The sequence below is a fragment of the Panthera tigris genome, chromosome B4, assembly GCF_018350195.1.
Source record: "Panthera tigris isolate Pti1 chromosome B4, P.tigris_Pti1_mat1.1, whole genome shotgun sequence".
In the NCBI taxonomy this organism is placed as follows: domain Eukaryota; kingdom Metazoa; phylum Chordata; class Mammalia; order Carnivora; family Felidae; genus Panthera; species Panthera tigris.
The window spans coordinates 113131520-113150497 of record NC_056666.1 but is presented as its reverse complement, the minus strand read 5'-3'; the positions used below and the strand labels follow the sequence as shown (position 1 = coordinate 113150497).

At 41.1% G+C, this 18978-nt stretch overlaps 1 long non-coding RNA gene across 1 annotated transcript; it reads right to left on the bottom strand.

The window, feature by feature from the left end:
- Positions 1 to 3017: 3017 nt before the first annotated feature.
- On the bottom strand, positions 3018 to 16453 carry LOC122240418. The gene is made up of 2 exons (XR_006220151.1): positions 15594 to 16453; positions 3018 to 3193 (listed from the first exon to the last, which is right to left on the bottom strand). It is a non-coding gene; the product is annotated as an uncharacterized LOC122240418 (long non-coding RNA).
- Positions 16454 to 18978: the final 2525 nt, after the last annotated feature.

Here is an 18978-nt window from a genome sequence, read left to right as displayed (position 1 = left end):
TTGAATCGTGTCTTGCTTTTGAGTCGTGCTTCTCAGCAGTATAGCTCTTTCCAATCTCTTGACTCGATCATTGCCAACAACCTTGGGAGGTAGCATTCACTAGCTCTGGCCTTGAGTTCAGGTGAGGGGTGCGGTCCTTGCCCGCGAGCCGAGCAGAGTCCCATGCATCCAGGGGGCTGTGGACTCCGAGCTCCTGTGCTGATGCCACATATACCATATTCATGAATCTATGGATTTTAAATGGGGTCAGATATCAGCCCCGGTATCATGTCACTTTGTGCGCGGGAGTCTCCCACCTCCCTCCCCTCATGTCACTTTGTAACTTTAAAACAAGCCAGGTTCTTCCAGCACATTCGCCATCCAGCCAAATGGAGAAACAGTGATATAGTTTAAGCTATGTGAAAAGAAATCCTTAAACCTGCAGAGATCCTGTCTTCCTTAGAAGCCCCTCTGTTTTTCCAGTTGTGCAACACTTATGCTAGAGGATGGTCATCTATTTTGAAAATTTAAAAACATATAAAATGTTTCGTATCTGAAAGACGTCAATTAGTGCCTCTTTTTTCTTGGTATGGGTGCATTTTGTAGTTTTGACTACCTTTAAATATGGAAGGGAAAAAAAATCTCAAAATATTTTGAGTAAATACATCATCAATCTGAAAAGCTTTTAAAATGAGTCAAAACTTATTTTCTTGTTATTACTTCTCTAGATTTTCTGAACTCTCACAAGGCATAAATGAGGCATAAGAAGCCAAAGTGATTTACCCAGGTTTTACTGAGTTGCTAATAAAATCCTGAGAGTAGAGAACCCAGGCTGGGAAAAGTCACACATTCTTTTTTCTGGTTTCTTTACTTTATGTGAATTCTCTAGTGGTTCACAAAGTTGCTGGCATAACCTTTAGAAATGTTTTGCTCATGAAATGGGGTATTGATTCCTTGGTTTACCTTTTTTCTCCTTACTCAGATTCCCTTTCATGTCCACAAGAGGGAAGGAAAGAAACAAACTACTGGAACTAAATACTGAAATGATGGATAAAAACAAAGTCTGCAAATCAAGAAAGCTAAAGCTTTCAAGTTGGTCTGATTATTATATTAAGATTTATTGTCCTAGAAAAAAGCTAGCTGTCCTTGTATTCTGAAAATCACCATGTGTCAGTGGTTCTGTGTCATTAATGACATACCGTATACTTTTGTCTAAATCAAAATGATTCCTGGGCTTTTGAAGATGAAATCACAAACTCAAATACCTACATAGTTGTAGGAGAGAGTAAAGCCGATCAGATGTGAGAGATAATGAGATTTTCCTGGAGTATGGAGACTTTGAAACATAGCTCCCCCTCCCCGCAACCCCCACCCCACCCCCACCCAACCCCTAACCCCCAAGGCAGTCCGCTGTGCTGTCCCAGTGATGGCTTCCAGGTGTGAATTTAGGCTCCTGGCAGGTGGACTTCCCAATTTTCCAAGCTGGGTATCTGGATTTTTATGTGAAAGCCCCCAGTGAAACACTGGTATCCCAGTCAACAGTGGGTATCTGGCCACCAGAACACAAGAACGGTTGGCCTCAACTTGAGCGGGGCTGGGATTTTTGTCTGTAATGTAGAGGATGCCATTGCATGTTTTTATTGTTTAATTTCATTTCAAAATCAGAAACAGCAGCCACGAAACCATAAGAACATGGGAAGACCCATTGCGACATAATTCTTATAAGAAGTCATCTATTCTTGAAGGTTCAGAGGAGCACTGTTTTCGAGGGAATCATCGGAAGGCACTTTATATTCCAAACGAACAGTAACCGTGGTGTTTGAGAAGGGTAGAGTGGGTATACTAGACAAGCAAGTAGAAATGAGTAACGTTTTGCTAATCTTTCAAGGCCTTCCCTGAACGCCACGCCTCCTGTTTTAAAACCAAACGTGACCTCTACGCGGTCTACCAGAGTAGTGTAGTGGTTATAGCCAGAGTGATACTCAACCATAGGTTTAACAATAGGTTATGGATCATGGCCAATCAGAGTGTATTTAGCATTTAAGAAACCAGTACAGATATACTGACGTATACTAGCTAAGTACAAACCCTGTTTGTATCATACGCAAACATCCTAGAACTTTGCTGCTTAAATTAAGATAGACCTCAGACCAGCAGCATCAGTGGCACCTGTGTGCTTATCAGAAATGCAGAATCTCAGGTCCTACCCAAGACTTACTGAATCAAAATCTGCATTTTAACAAGATCCTCCCACGGCTGATACACACATTACAGTTTGAGAAGCACTGTCTTGGAGCATTCAGTGCCTCTTTTTGTCATCTACCATATCTTGCCTTATATTAAAGTTATTTAAGTTCTTCTTTGTCACTACCAGTAGACTATTACTTTGTTGAAGCAGAGGTTGTGTTTAAAAATTGTACCGGTGGGACGCCTGGGTGGCTCAGTGGGTTAAGTGTCTGACTTCAGCTCAGTTCGTGATCTCTCAGTTCCTGGGTACAAGCCCTGCATCAGGCTCTGTGCTGACAGCTCAGAAGCAGGAGCCTGCCTCAGATTGTGTCTCCCTCTCTCTGCCCCTTCCCCACCCGTTCTTGCTCTCTCTCTCTCTCTCTCAAAAATTAACATTAAAAAAATTGTACTGCTGTGCTTAGCATCTTGACCATAGGAAGGATTGAAAAATTTGTATTGAAATGAATGGAAATGGAAAAGAGCAAAAACATCGCAGCAATAATTATAATCAGAGAAACTCACATCTATTGAGTGCCTTCCCTGTGTGTGATATGGGGCCCCGTATTTTAGAAATCTTATTTTATTTAGTACTCACGATCACTTAGAAGGTAGAAACCACTGATAGTTATGTCGCAGATGTGGGGACTGAAGATTCAAAAGGTTAAGTGACCTGTCCTGGGACATGAGGAGGCAGAGAGGGGACAGCTTTGTCTGATGCAAAGCCAAAGTCTGCACTGTTGGCCGACTTGGGTTGGTAGGTGTGAATGAAGGAAAAAAAGAAGAGTGGAAGAAAATTCTTTCAAGTCTGAGACTGGGAGAAGAGTGTTTTATTCTTGATGGTATTGCAGGATTCATCAATAATTGTCTCTGGGATCTGGGTCCTGAGATGAAATGCTTCCCTTTACAATCAGGAATATCTGTTGGTGAACATTCATCCTTGGCCAGAACATGGAGCACTTTTGTCTTCATATTTTATTGATTCATCTGCCTGGAGACGAAAGGGCGAGAAAGAACATTTTTGCCTGTGACAGCCGTTGTGCTTTTTCTCCTGAAGAAGCAAAAGGAATTAGGAACTCAGTTAAATGTAGGAGCGATGATTGAGAGTGGGGAGAGGAAAAAGAGAGGAAAATGTCTCTTGGCTTTTCAGACCCTTCCAGCAGGAAGCAAAGAGCTTGATAGATTCTGTGCCACAGGAAGACCTAGTAACAATTTAATGGGTCCACTAGACAGTGCCATTAGGGGGTGACAGGCAGTATATAATTATTTTTAACATGCATGTATGGTTAGGGCTTGAAATGTATCACAGTGCTGTCCAGTACTAAAGAAGCATAGATAGACAATTCTCCCTGTGTACGGGGAAGGAAACCAGTCTAAGTAACCCACTGGGGATAAAAACATGAAGAGTTTAATGAAAATTAAGGCTCTGCAAGAGAAAGTGAGACTCTTTCTTAATAAGCCAGCTTTGAAGTATTTCAAGTTGCTCTTAGGAGGAAATGTATTCAGTTATTCACAAAACACTCGCTTGGAAAGAATTGTCTTAAGCTACATTTGCATCCTGTCTTAAGAACTAGATGGTAACCATGGCAGAGATTTTTGCGACCTCTTAACAGCCTCAGGAGATATTTATTTAAACATCACTGTGAGCGAAAAAATGAAATAACAAAATAGGTGAATAATCACTCCATAACCATGTATATCATTGCTCCTGCAGTTTAAGGAACACTTCCAACAACATCCTGGAAGAATATTATCTGTAGAATCTGAGACTCTGTTAGCATCAGGTGGATTGAAAACAGCCAAACTTTCTACATATTGTCAAAATATGTGAACAGGGGCGCCTGGGTGGCTCAGTCGGTTAAGCATCCGACTTCAGCCAGGTCACGATCTCGCGGTCCGTGAGTTCGAGCCCCGCGTCAGGCTCTGGGCTGATGGCTCGGATCCTGGAGCCTGCTTCCGGTTCTGTGTCTCCTTCTCTCTCTGCCCCTCCCCCCTTCATGCTCTGTCTCTCTCTGTCTCAAAATAAATAAATGTTAGAAAAAAAATAAAAAAAAAAAATATGTGAACAGGTCTCATGAGTAATTTCTTAAATGTCAAGATTAATTAGTGTCTCACAATAATTTATTTAAAAATCCATATGCCATTACACATCTAAATTTCCATAATTATCTCTTCCAGGATAATAATAAAAATTTGCCCCTCAAACTCATCCCTTTGGTTATTTAGAATCTTATGTCCTCTTAGTGGATGCGTAGGTGATTATATAATGCTTTGAATAGAATTTTTAGCCTAAACATATATTAAATTCTGTTTCGGGATGAAATGCAAACGTTTATAATTTGGGATTTAAAACAAATTTAAATTATGGAAGTATTTTTTAGAACCTTGGGCTCTGTATTTGATTTTATGAAAACTAAACAAAATTGGCCATAACATACTGACAAGTATTTTGGCTGTCTGTGTTTTATGTTTACAAAATACTAAAGATTAAGAAGAATCCTCTTCCTGCATCAAGAGACCTTTAAAATGGCTTTACATGTTTTCTACTTAAGACATGAATTGAGAGAAAGACTCCAGCTGTCTAGCTTTGACTTTAGATCGGCACCAGTCCTTCCACATCTCTCAGTCTCCGAATTGAGAGCTTCCAGGCTTGGAAGTGCCTTCTCTTCCCAGCCAGCACCCCTGTCTCATGGAAGAGGTTAGGAGTTTACGCTCTGGAGATTGGCTTCAGATTACAGATTTGCCACTTGTAGTTACGGGACCAAGAACAAACTCTCTGTATTTCACCATCACCGTCTGTAAAGGGAGGATGATAAATAACATCTATATTGTAAGAAAAATTGTGTGGGTTAAAGGAGATAATATGGGTACAGGGCTTGGTACAGGGTTCTTCCTGAAAAATGCCTGCAAACAGCCCTGTGCATCTTTTAAAATGTTTATTTTTAAACAGCTATTATTATTGTTAATAATAATAGTGAGAGAATAGAATCCACTGTCTTCACTTAGTCATTAAATCAACTTGAGTTGTTTCTATTTAATTTTGCTTTTGAAGTGGCATTTTGTATTTATTTTATTACATGAGCATCACACACCCATGGTAATAACAAATTTTAAGTTCACATAAGTAAGAAGGAAAGAATCACTCAGTCTTGCCATCCAGAAGACATCTGTAATGACATCAATACTTACACATGTGTGCCGCATGGATGTGTGCGCGCGCACACACACACACACACACACACACCCCTTTTTTCCCCATGAAGATATATGTCTCTGCAATGCATAATCACGTTTAAACCAAAGTGGTATAAACACTCTGTAAATGTTTGTTAAAAGCACATGTACTGGAATCAAATTGCCTTGATTTAATTCCCGACTTTGCCACTCAATAAACCATGTGATCTTGGGCAAACTATCGACCTCCATTGTGTGTTGGTCTTTTTATCTGTAAAAGGAGAATATCTATAGGATCTTCCTCAAAGTGTTGTGAGGATTAAATAAGATTTTATATAAAGTATAGCACCCTTAATTGTAGAAGTCACTATGTAGGATGCTTTTAAGGATCCCATTTCGAGGGCGTTCCACCAGTAAAATGCCAAGCTCTAGTGTGGATCTGTTTCCATTGCTACTCTTCTCTCTCTGCCACCTCGAGGACTTTAATTGTTCGCTTGCATGACCAGTGTTGAAATTTGTCTGAATTGTAAGTGACTTATTAATAGAGAAGTCTAATTCAGTTGAGACAAAATGCCCACAGTAAGATGATTTCTCCCAATTTAATCAGACTGGGAATAAGAACTATGTCTTAGACTTCTTCATATTCCCCATGTGCCCACAAACTATGCTTTGAATTTTAAAATTTTGGTGCTTTTTAAAAGGGTACTAAACAAATCTATTGAGTAACATTCATGACCTCAGGAAAAGTTTACTGGGAGTCCTAAATGAGTAACTTGTCTTTTTTACTTTAAAAGAGGTGATTGAATGAGCTGATAACTTTTTTTTAATACAGTATTGCTTGAATTGCATTAGAAAAAAATTTTTCACTCTGCTTTCAGGCCCAAATAGCATTAAATGTCTTTTCTCCAAGTTGGCATTTGCTGTTTTCTATCTGTCCATAAAAAATGTAAGGCAAAAGATGAAAGTAATGCCCTAAAAAAATTGAAATCTCTCCAAAGGTGATTGTAACGAAAATTATCCATTAAACTTTATAATTAAAGCCCTTGATAAAATGCACATGTTAAGTGAGTTTTTGGAGGAGCCCCTCTTTCTTCATTCTCCCTTTTAAAAGATTAATTCATTAAACTGAAACCAATCAGAGGAAGAAAACCCTATACAGCCTTGAAATTTTGTTTGGAAACAATTAGGTTCTGTCTTTCCCAAAATATAGATTGTGCAAGTAATGGGGAACTTGGCTAGAACAAGCTCGTTGACAAGATGTGGCTATTTTTTGACAATATTTGAGCTATTTTTAGTTATTGTGCTGTTTGTGCTTAATAACATTTGACATGAACATTCACTTACATGGAAGTTATCCTTTTAAGATATAATGAGGAAATAGTTGGCATTTGTTTTGGGAAAATATTCTGTTTTTAGTAAAAAAAAAAACCACCCTGTACTCAGAAGAGATAAATATCCTCATTGACATTAAGTGTGGAGAAATTGCATTAGGAAACATAACACTTAACTTATAACACTACATGTAAAACTTATTCTGAAGAAGTAAAAATCTTCATCTACAAAACATGTTAGCACTTTTTTTTTTCTTTCAAGTATATCCAGTCACTGAAAGTAGACTAATAAAATTTTGTCTGGTAGAGAAAATTAGGGGAATTGCTTTAATAAATAAGAACAGTTTTTAATTAACACTGTCAGTAAAAGGAGTCCTTCTAAAGTCCTTGAAAATACTTAAAAACAGCTTCCGTGCTTCAAGAGATTGTTTCAAGTATGATCTTCCCCTCACTATTTTTTTTCCTTCATCGGTAGTAGAAGATTGTTTGAGTTTTGTCCTTGTTAAGTATTGCACATCTCCAGCTAGTGGGGTATGAAGTAGTGAGATGTAACACTTCAGCATCTGGTGGGTCCATTGACTTCCCATAAGTGAACGAGTCGGCCAAATCAAAACGAGTTCCATCTCTGGATCTTGTTTCCCTGCACATGGGGCTCACACTTCCCTCATGTCCTGGCTTCCTCTGAAGACCCCGAGAGCTCTGGAACTCCTGAAAGATTTGCCTCCCTGGGGCCCTGATCTGTACTCAGGGCCTCCTTCAATGGAGCCAATTGGGAATCTCAGCAGGTAAACAGGCTTGTCCCCAGCACTACAAATCCAAAAGTTGTCTGGCAGTCCAACCATGACACGTCCGGCAAAAGGGGCTGCTGTGTTCCTGCTGCTGACATGATTGGTTTAGGAACCCAGGCAAGTCAGATAGGGGAATGACTCATCAATAGAATCATCCGCAAAAGGAGGGGGCATCTTGACTGCCCTCTATTCTTTTCTCTTTTTTCTCTTTAGATTAGTATTCTCTAGGGATGTGTGTGTGTGTGTGTGTGTGTGTGTGTGTGTGTGTGTGTGTGTCTGTTTTTTTATACCTCTGTCAAAAAGCCACACATATACAGAGCTTATAATCGCAAAAATAACAAAGTAAAGCATATACAAGGATTGTAATAAAATAAGAACAGTGCCCGGCCCTACCTTAGCCCAACTTATCTCCCTTTTCTAGTTCTTTACCTCAGAAGTGACTGCTTACAAATCTTTCAACTCTTCATTCTGGTATTGACTTTCCTATTTCTAAATAATGACTAATAATTAATGTCTGTTTCTACAGATATTTCTTGATTTTCCAGTTTCGGGTATCGGCTACTGACTGCCTACAAACGTTTCAAATACAGTCTTATCACATATTTGGTAAAATACTTTTTAGCACTACACACACACACACACACAGACAAATATTCTTCATAGTTGAGTCACATAGTATATGGATTACATGTCCTTTCTATTACAATTTGTCTTCCTCCGATGCTAACATTGTCTCAGTTATTTTTGCTCATCATTTCCTATCCTTTAATGAACCTCTAATAGTCACTAACATGTATTCAGCAGGTGCTTCATGCACAACATCGCTGTAAGTAATTTCTAGGTAGGAGGTTTGGAGACAGGAGGTGTTGCATGTCATGTCCCGGCAGAAAAGGATAAAGTCCAAGTTCCCTGCTGTGCCATAGAAGATCTGGCCCCAGGTTGCCCACCAGCCTCATTCCTTGTCTTCTCCTTCCCGTTACTTTGCAGTCCAGCCCCACTGGACTTGAAATTACCAAGCCTGCTCTTTTCCCTTGGCCTTTTCCAGCCCCACTGCTGCCTGAATCACTCCTCTGCCCCCCTTACTTGCCTTCTATCCATCCTTGGGTGCCATCCTCTCTAACCCCTAAAAACTGTTAGTGTCCCTCAGTGTGCACCTCCTGCAGCACCCTGTTCTCCCCACCCACCGCTCTTTTCAAGTTCATTATTTGTTTACGGTGGGTTTTTCTCACTGAACCATGAGCTCCATGAAGGTGAGTCCGAGTGGTCTTGTTCCCTGAGGAGACTTCAGTGTTTGGCATCTAAATTTTTGGCTGTTTAATAAATTTTAGCTGTTGTAAGATGGGGTCTCTAAGGAGAATGACAATGACATAAATGCACATGACAACATTGCAGTGATTCAGAGTGAGAAAATCCCAAGTGAGGATAATGAGTTGTTTACTCACATGAAGTAATTCTGTTTCTCCTTTATAGGTTGCCTAACCTTCAACTGGCTGAGACTTGTTGCAATTATAAAGTGAGAGATTGGGCACTTGTAGATTGGGCAACCTGGGTGCAAGAATCTAGTTCTTATTCAGATTTTGCAAATGATCCTTGGAAGACTTGAAGAAATAAATTAACATCTTGAAGGGTCACTGTGGCTGGCTGTGTGTTCTCTAAGCTTCCATCTGCCATAACACACTTGAGGGATATGCCATGCCTAAAGCAGTGATTCTCTGGGCAGTGAAACCAGAGAAACCAATAAGGGCTCTACCTTCATGGAGCCTCCAGTCTATTCATGGAGACAAACAATTAGCAGCCCAGCACATATAAATATGGACTTGCAGATGGAAAAAGCTGGTGTCAAATTGGAGACCAAATGGTCATAGGGAATAGAGAGGAAGTTCTACCTAAGTGGCCAGGGAAGGAGAGCCTGAGGAAGTGTCATTTAAATAAAAGGTCAGGGAAAAGGTATTCTCAGATGAGGGAAAACAAGTTCAAAGTTTCTAGGAGAGGCGATGGTTACGATGGTTATGTCTCTAAGACAACATGGTTATGTCTAGAAGCCAAAAGCAGTGCATTGTGGTTGCAGCAGAGGAATAAAAGGAAGAAGGGCTCAAAATCAAGTTTGAGAGACAGGCAGGAGTCTCATTATTTGGGGTTGGGAAGCCTGTGCTACTCAGCTTGAGGTCTGAACATGGGTTGCTAGTGGGCAAACTGCTACCCATCTGTGATAAGAAAAAGAGCTTGTGTGGATGTAAATCAGTTATGTCACCTAGAACACTGTACCGAGCTTATACAAATGCACACCCGCAGACACACGTTTAGCAAGACTTGCTCAATAAAAAAAGGAGTGTGCTGGTTTATATTTATGTTCTGATGTAAATTCCTTACCTTGTTGCAGACCAACACTTTGAGCATACAGTGGGCATATATTAAAAGATTTCCAGTGCCTGTGAATGTGCATTTGGTGGTGAGGGAGTTGGTGGTGGTGAGGGGGGGTGTTAACGCATGATCGGATTCACTTTTCAAATAGACATCTGTGGCTACAGAACAGAGAGTGGGGTAGAAGAGGCAGAAGAGAACAGTCAGGACCAGCATTCTAGCAAAGAGATAGATGATGATGACCCGAACCAAGATGGCGGCAACAGAAGTGGAAGATTAGCAAACAGATCATGATGTATTCGGGGGTAGAATCTATAGGATGTTCTCATGGATTGGGGTATGGGGTGCTAAGAGGGCACTTCAAACTTGGCTTCCAGGTTTCTGTTCTGAACAAGTGTTTGAATATTTATGTCCCTGACTGAGATAATAGCAGTAGGGGATGAATGAGTTTAGAATCGGGGAGGTGGTATGCATGGCTACTAATGTAGTAGTTATAATAGTGGACTTTTAAATAACAAGATCCTTTATGAAATCTCCAAATTAATAAATACTACCACAGCCCATATTTTTTCCCATAAACACTTTTTTTTTTAAAAGCAGGAGAGAGAAAGATCAAAAGTTGTGTTGCGATACAGATACTGGGAGGCGTTAGGCTCACTCATCAGCTGAGGGATCTTTTCATCATAAGTGATTCAACTGTGTGACTAAGCCAAGTTATGCAGCTATCATGTTCTTGAGGGGTGCTTCTGAATGGCTAAAATTATAAATCTTCAATCCATGAACAGCAAGGGCATGTCCAGGATGAGGAATAAGTTTCATCCTAACTGTCAACCCTGAGTGCTTTTCGACCGACGCTCAGAGAACTCTTTTGAGGCTGTATCTGGAGTGCGTGAAAAAAGCACAGTCATTGATGCTCAGTGTGGACACTGGTTACAGGAGGATCTGTGGCAGCAGGTGGGCCTAATATTTGCTGACTCCCTGCATTTTTCAGGTACAGAAAACGAATTGGATAAATGCCTCAACATGTGGCACTGGCTATATCCCTTCAAATATTGCAAAATGGAACGGGCACTAAACTTTGAAGGGAACTGTCTATGTGATTAAAACTCAGAAAGGGTTCCAAGAGCTGGAAAACAATGTCATTACTGTTTTCCTTCCACCAATCTATTTGAGTCAAAGCTGGTTGATACCTAAAATGCTGTCTGGAACGTCAATGCAGTTTTGCTCTGGGATCTATTACGGATGGAAAGACAGCCTGATGAAGACTGGGCAAATCCCACAGGTCTGGCTGGGCTAATTGCCATGGGGTCCAATCATATGGCTGCACCTGGGGATACGGTGGACCGTTCTTAGCTTCTCCAACTTTATTCTATGGACAAAACTGTATTGCTTTGTGTTTACTCATTTCAATTTAATTTGGCTTTGTCATCCCTCCTACTACCTCTGAATCCTTCCCAGCAAATGGAGGCCTTTTGCTTTCTAACCCTAAAGAAGATTTAGGGGACCACATGAAGTATTTGGGGTTGCCAAGGGAACTGAAGACTCATCTGGCTCGTCAGAGAGGGGCAGCATTTTGGTGGAACATCAGGAAGACTGCTGCCAACCTCTGCTCAGGTTGCGGAGACAGGAAGGCTGATGTATGACATTAGAGATGATTATCCAAGGACTCTGCCAAGACTCCATGATAATTATTATCATGGTGAAGCAGAAGGGGAATAATGATTCGAGGAAGTTGATAGAACAAGTCGCATAAGTTTTATGGTCAAAAACCACAAACAACCTCATTTTCCAGTGAGGAGAAGACACTGGTGAATTTTGTAATTTAGATATTTTGTCAAGGAGTTCCAGAATTCACTGTTGGACAAGAGGAAAAAAGAGGCCAAATTCAAAAGAATTACTTTTAATTCACCCTGAGATGTTTGCTGTGGGTGTGAAAATGAATTCAGATAGCAAGCATGTGCCTGTTTGTTAATATTCACGTGGACTCATAGAGTTGGAGATGTGTGAAGTCATTCAGTTTAGGTGGTTTCAAACTTTTTATTCTTTATCATAGCCCAAGTTAAAATAAAAACTCCTTTTGTTCAACTTTTTTTCTAATGTTTATTTTAATTTTGAGAGAGAGACAGAGTGCAAGCAGGGGAGGGGCAGAGAGAGAGGGAGACACAGAATCGGAAACAAGCTCCAGGCTCCAAGCTGTCAGCACAGATCCTGACGTGGGGCTCGAACTCATGAACCCCAAGATCGTGACCTGAGCTGAAGTTGGACGCTCAACCAACTGAGCCACCCAGGTGCCCCTCTTTTGTTCAACTGGAAAGATTTTATTTATTTATTTGTTTAATGTTTGTTTTTGAGAGACACAGAGTGTGGTGGGGGAGGTACAGAGAGAGAGAGGGAGACACAGAATCTGAAGCAGGCTTCAGGCTCTGAGCTGTCAGCACAGAGCCTGAAGTGGGGCTCAAACTCACAAACTGTGCGAACGTGACATGAGCTGAAGATGCTTAACCGACTGAGCCACCCAGGCACCCTAACTTTTGTTCAATTTTAATACAAAACAGGTAAAAGCAAAGATGATCGTGCGGGAGATGGGAGAGGAAAGTCACAAGCATGACCCATCTGGTTCTGTGTCCCTCTCACCCACTGATTTTTCCATGAGACGCCTCTGGTCTAAGGACTTAGTGTGAAAACCACTTATCTAATGCAACTTGCCTGGTTTGTAACAGGAGATAAAGTGACCTACCCAGAATCCCACAGTTAGTTACTTGGGAGACCAGATCCCTGTACAGCGATGTTTCTACTACGTCATACTTGAAGCGTTAGTGACAATCCTCCTACATCCTGAGCCCCCTCTAACTTGTCCTACTCCTCATATCAACAGGATTACATTTATTATCTTCTTCTTCCCGTGTTAATCAATGGACTTCATCCCATTATCGCAATTCTCCTGACAGCTTACAGAAAAATATATCTGACTCCACATACCCATGAAAGTGGAGCAGGGAGCCGTGGATATGCCTTCCTCAGCCAGGGCTCACAGTGACTGCTGCTTCTGAACATGCCCTGTGAAGGAGGGTTCCAGGCCACGACCACAGCTGGGTGGGAGGTGGGGAGGGGAGGGGAATCTGTCTTGTCGTCTATTGTGTTGCTCTGCCACGTGACAGAAGAGAGTCATGGGAATTTTCTGCAGGTCCCAGGTTGTTTGAATGCTGCCTCTCTCAGAACTGACATTGTGTTTGGCCTTTGATGAATGATTAATTTTCATAGCCTGTTTTGTGAGATTTTTAATCGCGTGTAGTTAATACACAGACTGTTACAAAGCATAATAGCATCTGTCACCTGAGTAAAAGAAGTGTTAATTTTATATGGACTTCTACTTCTAAGGATCAATGATTTTTAGAGATACATGTGATCATAGAGAGTTTCTCATCCATTTTTTTTTCTCACATAACGAGGAAGTTGATGCCCAGAGCAGTGAAGAGCTGTGTCTATGATGAATCATGTGAATCAGTTGGTTTGAGGTGTGAACCCAGCCCTCCTTGCTCAACACCCATTGTTCATTCCACTTTGATTGGTTTGATTGGATTGAAAAAATATGCATTGTGTGTCCTTTAATGCAACATATCTGTATGAGGGAGGGAGATTTTCCTATTTTCTTGACGGAGAAGGGCAGACAATGAAAACTCTTGAAGAGCTGGGCTCTTCGGTTTTTTTTTTTTTTTTTTTTTCAAGAGATGGGCACCCTAAAAGCATCGTTTGCCAGCCTCTTTGGTAATTTTTTTTTTTTTTTTTTTTTTTTTTTTTTTTTTTTTGTCCACAAGAGCAGTCACTGTTTTATGCTGGGAGTTTAGGTATAGTCAAGGGTACTGGCTATAATCTTTAGGTTAATGACGGCCACCCTTTATTTTTAACCTTGAACAAGATACAATTTGATGCAATAGTTCTAATGCTGTCAGAACTCTGGCGTGCAATTCCTTTGAGCTAATTTGTGAAGTTCAGACCCACAGCTACTGATGTCACCATCAAATATGGGCACCATCCGGCCCATGTGGGCCATATGGATCTATACAAGTCGATCATCTCTCTTGGAGAGATGAAGTGACCCATATATGACAATGATGAGAGGGATGTTTCTTCATGGTATTAACTTCATCCTTGAAGAGAAAATTGTTGCTATCTTTCTATCTTTGGAGCCAATCTGTTAGAGATGAAAAGTTTGTGCAGGAGCTGGGTGATCTGAGTCTGAATCCTGGGCCTGCCTATTACTGGCTGTGTGACCATTGTTGAGTTAGTTAGCCTTGCTGTGCCCAAAGGTTTGTATCACAGAATAGGTTAATCTGAATAAACATCTCAAAATGTTTCTGAAGATTAAATGAGTGGATACGTACAGCTATTAGAACAGTGTGCCATGTAGTAAGCACTTAATAAATATTATTTATTATTACCTTCATATGAATTAAAGGCATCTGCTAAACTCTAGGTAAACATCAAACTTCTAATTGTTTAAAATAAATATGAAATAATAAATATTTGCTATATTTGTTGTTTGGAACAGCTGTATTTTGAGATAATTTGTTATGTAGCTATGGCTAACCAAAATACACACTAACTATGGTTAACAGTCACCACCTGATATGGATATTGTTGAGACAGAGCAGGTCTGATATCTAATTCTTGTTCTTTCACATACTCAATAAGCATTTACTGTGTGCTGGGCAGTGTGGACACAAAAGTCACTTTTAAAAAAGACACTGTCTTTGCCTTCTGGGGAAAGGCAAGCTTGCAAAATGTGTGGCAAACGTATTCATTCAACGTCACAAACTTACTTTAAACTATGACTTGTTATAAGTGTTTAATTTAGGTAGTTTATTAAATATACGATTAAATGTCTTTGCTCTATTAAACAAACAAATGAAAACCCCGTCTAGACATTGAAATGGATTTCAGCTGTGGTCTTACTTTGGATGTTTAGGAAGCTCTAAGGAATCACCCAAGCACTGATGGCCTCTTCTGGGCAGGCTTTTCTTGTTATTTAAAGCCAGAGATAGGGGAAGTCTGTTTTCTGTGACTTTATTCATTCGGTGTGCATTCTTGAGTGTTGTTAATAGGGCACACCCCAGGCCAGGTGACTACGGGTGGAGGAAAGGCAGGCTGAGGACAGAAACCTGATTAAGACATGGTGTCCACTCTCAGAGGGCAACAGGAGGGAGGGGGAGAGGTGGGGATTCAAAGAACGTTGAGTGGTCCTTGCCTTCAAAGGGCTCACTGTCTTGAGACAGATAAGGTCAGTAAACAAATGGTGACACAGCAGGGAGAGAGGTGCGAAGTGCTGAGGGAAGCACAGAAAAGGAAGTGACTAAGACAGCCTGACGGGACCCAGGGAAGTTTCAGGCAGGAAATGGCACATAAAGTGGGTCAAAGGATGACTAACTGTTTGCCTGTTGGAAGAGAGAGGGTGGGTTTTAAGGCAGGGAAACTGCATGTGCAAAGGCACGGAGACACAACACTCAAAAGTTGGCAACATTAGGACTGTGTGAGCAATTCAGAAAGAGTATGGCACTGCCCTGCTTCAACGACACATCATTGCCCAAGTTCCTTAGCTTAGCTGGCGAAGCCTGGCATGAGACGGTCCCTGCCCACCCGCGCAACCCCGTCTCTTGCTTCACAACCACCAGCCACATGGGCTCCTTTTTGTCTTTGGATCATCATTAGCGTGATTCTACTTCAGATCTGCTGCACTTACTGCTTCTTTTCTTGGGAACATTTCCTCCTATCTGTTTGCATGGCTGATCTTAATCTTCAGGTCTTACCTCCTCCGGGAGGCCATCCTCAGGGCCATTTTCCTTGAAACAAGTCCCCTAGTATTCCCTATGACAGCACATGTCACATAGGAGGCATTGTGACCTGTACCTACCTGCCACTCAGGAATGTAGCATGAGACCTGGGAGTAGGCACACAGACTGTCTTGCTCCTGTTGTCTCCCTAGTGCCCAGATCGGTCTTTAATGCTCTGCTTGATAGAAATGTGTTGAATGAGGAAAGGAAAACATCAGTGAATGAATGGATGAATGGATAAAAAACTTGGAAAAAAAAATTCGTCTGGATATCTGCCATTTGTTTCTCCAGGTTCAATTTCCATCCTTCATCAAATTCTGTGTCATGGAAGGAAACTGTGTGAACCACATTAATATTCACCCTTTGGGTTGGATTCAGCCACAAGGGGGCAGCTAAGAGAGAGAAGGGATTGATGCCTTGAGCATTCTACACCTCTCCTCTGTTCGTGTCTGTAGGGGATCTCCTCACACAGCCTCTCTTTCTAGGGAAGGGTAAATGCCTTCACCCTTCCTCACTTTAAGGGGAGTGACACCTCCTCTTATCTTTCCATGTCGCTACCCTTGTGGTTTCTCTGTAGTCTACCTACCACTTTGTAGGTAGTCCCTCTATTAATCTTCTTTCAATGTACCTATGCTGATCTGTTTCCTACTGCAATCTGGGAAGATACAAGAGGGCTGGGACAAGTTGGGAAAGGCCTTGCATGCATCGAAAGAGCTCAGATCATATTCATTTGGAAATAGAGAGCCATGAACAATAGATCTTTACACAGAGCTTTAATATAACCCGAAGAGTGAGGCAAACACTTGGGGTCAGTGTAGATCATGTTCTCCCAACCTTTGATAGTGCATCTCATCAATGAAAACTGTTTGAGCCTGTCGTGCTAATATACACATATCCGCTTATTTGTAAATTATATACATCCATGCTTGTATTAGCATGTATACATTTATATAGTGTAAAATATAAAAGTAGACATTAAAAAGCACAGAATACAGATAAAATAAACTGTATTTAAAAGATTTAAAATTAATTTTCAATCTTTATCTCACTAAAACCATACCATTACTGCTCTGATGGCTTCATTTTTAAGGGTCTCGCTAAAATTATAGCCAATATTTTGATATAAACTTAGAGTGGTGTTCATTGTCAAGGAGGGTGCATAAAAATCCAAATTCCAGGGACACCTGAGTGGCTCAGTCAGTTAAGCAGCGGACTTCAACTCAGGTCATGATCTCGCGGTTCATGGGCTAGAGCCCCGCATCAGGCTCAGCGCCTGGAACCTGCTTCAGATTCTGTGTTTCCCTCTGTCTCTCTGCCTCTTCCCCACTGGCACTCTGTCTCTCAAAACTGAATGAACATTAAAAAAAAAAATTAAAAGGGGCGCCTGGGTGGCGTAGTCGGTTAAGCGTCCGACTTCAGCCAGGTCACGATCTCGCAGTCTGTGAGTTCGAGCCCTGCATCAGGCTCTGGGCTGATGGCTCGGAGCCTGGAGCCTGTTTCTGATTCTGTGCCTCCCTCTCTCTTTGCCCCTCCCCGTTCAAGCTCTGTCTCTCTCTGTCCCAAAAATAAATAAAAAACGTTGAAAAAAAAAATTAAAAAAAAAAAATTAAAAAAAATCCAGATTCCAAATCATCTTGATAACTTCATGGGCTTCAAAGGTGGGCTAATCTCTTGTCAGATCTAATTATATTATAATGTATTAAACACATAATTTGGCCCACATGATTAAATACAGACCAAGAACCAGGAGTTTTATCTCATCCTAAAAGAAAGACCCAGGGCTTTTGGGGTCTGATCTAAATAAAACTTCAGAACAATCCTGCAAAACAACATTATTTTTACCTTTCTTATAATGAGGAAACTTATTGCAAACATGGAAAGATCAAAGAACTCGCCCAGGAGCTAGTAAGTGTCAGAGAAAGCTTTAGCTTGCCTGTGCCCAGAGAACTTGTCCCTAATCTACCATATGATGCCAAGAAAGAAGAGGGAATTTTGGTATGCTTTTATCAGATGGCCTTGATTTTCTCAGTAAAATAGAAGAAGGGGCTTCCTGGACTTAAAAGGCTATGTTCAGATGAAATTGGAGTGAAATGTGCTGATTACCCAGCTGGAGGGCAGAGCACCTTTGAAATTGTTATCTTTGCTCTTCTCCACATTCAAAACAAGAATCTGACATTCTCTCCATACGGTTCACTCTTATTCACTCTAACTCCATCATGGTTTCTCTGTGGTTCCTTCCTCCCCAGCTGGAGCTTTCTTTTGCTTGGCACCAGGTAATTCTCCAAGTGAATACGAGCTTGGATGGGGAAAAAACAAAGAATGCATGTTTCCTTTATTTGTTGTTTTTGGTTCATTGTTTCTGGACCCCAGTTGCAAGATGTTGAGGTGAATGTCACATGATGCCAAGTTCCTAGAGGGGAAATGCTGGGAGATCACTCAAGAAAACATTTAAAGGAGGCCACAATTATGAGATATATAAACCTTGATGAGACTGTCTATTCTGCTAGCTGGGCAGATGATGCTAATATCAGAGTGCTTCGGGAGCTCTGGGCACCATCATATCCAGTCAATGAGTCTTAAGTGTGACCACTCCCTGTCTTCTCTTACAGAGACCCGGCACTCCAGAAGGTCATAACTATTGAAAAGGGTTCAGGATGAGGGGATGGGTTGGGGGGGAGGGGTGGCTTCCAGCACAGGTAATAGGAAGATACCAGCTGAGAGGGTAAGTGTGTGGAGAGTGAGGCGGGAACTTGGGTGAATTTTAGAAGAGGAGCCATGGGAATTGTGACCAAGGAGTCAACCAGAAGGGAGCAAGATGATCTCTGAGTTACACATGGAAAGAACCCTTCAAATGTCCTAGCTCTTTCCACATGCTGTTATATGCACCTCTAGAGAAGGCTGGTAGAGAAACAAGCCACTTCAGCTCTTGATAAATACATTTTCAAAGATTATCGTCTAGAGTGGGAGAGAAAACAAACAGAATTTGTGCCTGCAAAGTAATTCATAGTAATCCGCTGGGATGCCGTGGGAAATTCAAAGCATTATGTTAAGAGTGTGGAAAAGGTAGCACTTTTAATATATTCCTATTATTTCTGACTGAATAGGTCAAGCAGTAAACGCTGTTGAATACTGGCCTTTTATTATGGCTTGAGAAATTTTGGAAAGCATTATGATTCTTTAATAAACCCATAGAGTATAATGTTTCTATGAGGGTGTATACTCATGGGTCTACACACACAAAGGCACACATCAGTGTAACTGGGGACAAAGAGCCACTGCCGTCTTCCTGCAATG